The sequence below is a fragment of the Osmerus eperlanus genome, chromosome 17, assembly GCF_963692335.1.
Source record: "Osmerus eperlanus chromosome 17, fOsmEpe2.1, whole genome shotgun sequence".
In the NCBI taxonomy this organism is placed as follows: domain Eukaryota; kingdom Metazoa; phylum Chordata; class Actinopteri; order Osmeriformes; family Osmeridae; genus Osmerus; species Osmerus eperlanus.
The window spans coordinates 10,068,732-10,073,783 of record NC_085034.1 but is presented as its reverse complement, the minus strand read 5'-3'; the positions used below and the strand labels follow the sequence as shown (position 1 = coordinate 10,073,783).

The 5,052-nt window shown below is 42.0% G+C and overlaps 1 long non-coding RNA gene across 1 annotated transcript; it reads left to right on the top strand.

Moving 5' to 3' along the window:
- Positions 1-446: 446 nt before the first annotated feature.
- LOC134037762 (uncharacterized) lies at positions 447-2,665 on the top strand. Its single transcript, XR_009932573.1, has 3 exons — positions 447-561; positions 851-1,042; positions 1,465-2,665. It is a non-coding gene; the product is annotated as an uncharacterized LOC134037762 (long non-coding RNA).
- The last annotated feature ends 2,387 nt before the right edge of the window (positions 2,666-5,052 follow it).

Sequence of the window (5,052 nt, the reverse complement as noted above, 5' to 3'; positions counted from 1 at the left end):
CAGAGAGCACTCACTTCCTGTCCCAGTGTGGAGGACTGACAGAGAGCACTCACTTCCTGTCCCAGTGTGGAGGACTGACAGAGAGCACTCACTTCCTGTCCCAGTGTGGAGGACTGACAGAGAGCACTCACTTCCTGTCCCAGTGTGGAGGACTGACAGAGAGCACTCACTTCCTGTTCCACTGTGGAGGACACAGACTCCTGGACTACCAGACCTGTGGTGGAGGACTGGGAGCTCCCAGACGGGTTTTCAATCACCTGGTTCAGCATCACCGTGGAGAGGAGACTCACAGTCTGCAGGAAGACCTCTGAGGAATCCTTGGAGGAGCAGCTGGAAGGTGTGAGGAAGGTCATGGTCATCTTATTTCTTTGGACCTTGGCTATGCACGGTCAGCGATCTAATCCCTTACATTTGTGACTTGGTACATCTCTGGTCTTGCAGCTTCAAAGCCGGATCCACTTCCTGGACCTGACGAAAAAAGGGGAGGTGCGACTTTCAATCACAGAGGTTATCTTCTGTGATTGGCTGGCTTCTCAAGTCAATAATGTCCTTTACTGCATGGTAAATTCAAATAATTAGGGTCACCCAACACTGTTTAACCAAAAGCTAATGAGACAGTATAGCAATATCTCAGATGTGATTAAAACATCAGGTATTTAGAAAGACAGAAAAGCTACAGTACTGTTGTTTTTGTGAAGGATGTGGAGGAGCACTTTGAAGGATGGCTGTGAGTTGGCCTGGCTGGGAAGAACACTGTCAGAGGAAGAATCAGACAGACCAAAGTACACTGGCCTTCAGATGGGTCTCCAGACTCCTAAATTAACATTATTATTCATTTGTTTCCTTTCAGACCTTTGAGATCAACACCATCATCTGAGTAGCCACTTTGCGAGGCCAGCAAGAAGCTGAAGGCACGGCGTGCTGCATCAGTCTCTAACCAGTTAGACCTAAATCTGTCCTAGTCATGTTTGGGATGGCCCCAGACGCCAGTGTGAACACTGGACAGAGCACTGAGGAGAGCTCAGCTGCCAAAGCCACAGAGGTTAGTGACTTAGTGACAATACTCAAATACTGTATGTGCTGATGTGCTGACATCTAGTGGTGAATGCCTGACACGACAAGTAATCTTGAGTGTTGCATTGTTGACTGACAATGACATTTGGCAGTGACATTTAGTCATTTAGCAGTGACATTTAGTCATTTAGCAGACGCTCTTATCCAGAGCGACTTACAGTAAGTACAGGGACATTCCCCCCGAGGCAAGTAAGGTGAAGTGCCTTGCCCAAGGACACAACGTCATTTTTGCACAGCCGGGAATCGAACTGGCAACCTTCTGATTACTAGCCCAATTTCCTAACCGCTCAGCCACCTGACTCCAATGAGTCTGACTGAGGTCTCTGTGTGTTACAGAATTACATAATGACCCCTGATCTTGACCCTTCACCTTTGACCTCTCTTACCCAGACCCCAACAGTAAGGACGGGGCATGGCACATCATCACCGGCTCATTGGCTGAACTCTTGCAGAAGGTGTGTGTGTGTTGTCTGTCTTCTCCCCTCTCTCTCTGCCTCCTACCCTGCAGCCCATAGGGAACACAGAACACCAGCTGGCTCTCAATGCTCTGACTTCCTAAATTGAGCAGCCATTTCAGAGATGAGTGTTGACATAGAGATCTGGTCTCTTATCAAAAGTCATTTTACACATGGGACATTGACACAGGTCACTGTTGTCCCAGTACTTGGTGATACAGGCCTTGCAGAAGTTGTGTCCACATGGAATAGAGACAGGATCAGTGAACACATCCAGACAGATAGAACACTGGAACTGATCTTCAGACAGGAGACTGCTGCAGGAAGCCATTTCTATAATAAGAGCAAAAGGTAAATTATGAATCTATTATTAAAAGGTAAATTATGAATCTTGTGAACCTATGAACTCATCAACACAACTGTAACATTTTCTATTGTATGAATTGTACTTTAATATGTTGTAGAAAAACATCACACTGTTGTAATTATGAAGATGGGTAATGATTATGGATTATATGATTGAAAATGAACCTCTTAATCACTTTTTACCTTTATATGCTATATTACTGAAAACCAGATGCAAAGCTGTTGACTGATTAGTATTGCCACTAATATGTAGAAGATATTAAGGCCAAAGTGCAAATCTGGATATTTAGGGGCTGAGGGCGAGAGAAGACTGTGTGTATATGCTTCTTCCATAGAAAACTACAAGGTCCAGATATCATGGACTACAAGGCCCAGATATCATGGGACAGATTTACGACCCTACGCTCAGCAACCTAGTGCAGCTGGTCTGCACTGGGGGCTAATCTGAAGCCCCTAGGGTAAGAGACCAATAGTGTGAGAAATGCATAATGCATCTGTGACTAACAGTATTGTACAAATAGAAAAATTACAGAACTGATAAGGTTTTGATATATAAGACAAATGTCCGGAGAAAAATTCTAGTCTGCTCCCGGGAACACACTCACTTGTTTAGATACGTTTGTGTCTGAATAAACTTTTGCATCAGACTCTGAGTTCCAGTGCGTCTGTTTGGACTTAGGATCTAGCCCTTCACGACATTTAGAACCATTCTTCAATTTTTAGACTTAGAATTTTTCTTCACTTCAAGACTTAATATATTTCACAATACAAGGGAACTTACAAAAGTATTTACATCATTTCAAACATTGAGATAGATAGACATGTCAACAATCTATGCTCACGCTTAACATAATATAATATTTAACACCATGTCATGAACGTTTTTACAAAAAATCAAATCTGTTTTAAAATAACGGGAATAAACTATATTAACAACATTTCATGTATGTGTGACAACCATTTGCTGAACTTGCTAAACAGGGCAGGCAACTCAAGCCATTTCTTTCAGCTCCAGGTAAATCGGCTATCGGCCAATGTGAACTTTTGTGCTCGTGCCCTGTTAGTATCCGCGAGCACATTTGCAGGCAACTTTTATTGACGTAAGCAAATACATGGGGTGATAGTTTACCCATTTCGGATTGGTTTCAAACTTAGCAAAAATCTGGAAAAAATATTCTATGAAAAAGCTAGTAGTATGAGCCAGGTTCGAGAATTGAACAAAAAATATTGGGGGAGATAGTTTTGTAAATGTTGACTGGAGTTAATAGAATAAAACCGACCGGAAGAGCCTGAAGTCTAACAATAAATGCAATACCACCTACATCCACCGGGGCCGTTGCTTCAAGCCGAGGGGTGAGGGGTGGGGGCTTGGGAAAAATCCCCGGAGTACGGTGTTCATTTTAGGACATCTTCAGATCTCAGACTCAAGTGTCAGACTCAAACGAAAAGGCGTCAGGTCTCAGACCAAAAGTCGTCAGACTCAGGCGAAACGGCTTCAGTCTCAGAAAAACCTGTCATTCTCAGACAAAATGCCCTCAAACTAAACGCCTTCAGAAAAACCTCTGTCATTCTGATTCTCAGACAAAACGCCCTCAAACTAAACGCCGTCAGAAAAACCTCTAGGTGCGTTCGACATTAGGTGCGTTCGACATGACCTGACTTCATGCAGCGCTGCAGCCGGCTGCAGGCGGCTGACTTGAAACAGTGAATTCTGGTTAGACTTTTTGTCCGACTTGAGACGGCGCCGAGGCTAGGTCACTGTGACGTAGCCATCAAAGTACCGTGAGATCGATTTGAGACCACCCCTATGGTTCCATAAGGCTCAAATTCTTTAAGATAGATTTTTTTGGGCACGAAGTTGATAGGCTCGAATTTTTTAAGCTCGAAATTTTTGGGGGGCTCGAATTTGTGCAACCTGAATTTCCGAGTCTTGAATTTTTGGGTCAGATTTTTTTTTATTGAAATATATATTCATATGTGAATTTGGTGTTGTTTAAATTTCAATATTAAGTATTCAATGTCTTTTAAAATTCAAAACATGTCACTGATTTGCTTCCATACAAATGGCAGCGCGCCCTCTGCTGACATCCTGAATATGTGGACCAGAGTGACTGTCAAGCTCGTGGGAGCAACTTCCGGGTCACAACACAAACATCTATGCAAAATTTAGAAAAAAGATTTCCACACACTATTTTAATCAGTGTATCATTCGTTCGTTCATTTTTCAATTGATAAACCAAAAACCAAAAACCCAAAATTATTCGTTTTTCCGTTATTCAATTGAGAAACCAAAAACGAGAAACGAAAAACGATTGTTTTTCTTGTTATTCAATTGAGAAACCAAAATCAAAAAACCAAATCCAAAAACGGGGCACTGACCGAAAATGATTTAGAAATTGTGTTTTTGGTGACCCGGAAGTTGTTACTCATACGCCCGTTGGCTGCGCGCAGTTTGCAGTGTAACAAGAGCGAGAAACCATGGAAACGAGCGTCCACCAGAAAACACAAGGAAGAATGTAGATAGATCCCAAACTTGAAATGGAATGTTTGCACTTTCAGTGTATATTTTGTTGTATGTATTGTACTTGTGTTTTTCATGCCAACAATGTTAATAAAATGATCAAATGCATTCAGTGGCACTTATAATTTCTCTTATTTTCACCGAAAATGTGGTTAGTGGAAATTCTGATTGTTACCATAGCCACATTGGCTGGTGATCAAAAAAGTTCATTTACAATCCTGATGACAACCGAAAAAATCGGCAGGACCTTCCAGGTTAGCCTATCTATTTTGCCTATAAACCCAGCGCTGCGCTAAGAGCCACTTTGAGTAACAGTGGTGTCGACACCATGGCCGCACGTTTTGTTCCTCTAAACAATATAAAACTCTCCATGATTGTTTGAGTAGGCTATCTAGATTAAGAGACATTAGTGGAATACACGAAGAAGTCATTTGGGTCACAAGTTCCGGGTCACACAAAACAACATTTCTAAATCATTTTCGGTCAGTGCGCCGTTTTTGGATTTGGTTTTTGGTTTCTCAATTGAATAACAAGAAAAACAATCGTTTTCCGTTTCTCGTTTTTGGTTTCTCAATTGAAAAATGAAAGAACGAATGATACACGGATTATTTTACTTCCCAATTTCCATATTTAAGC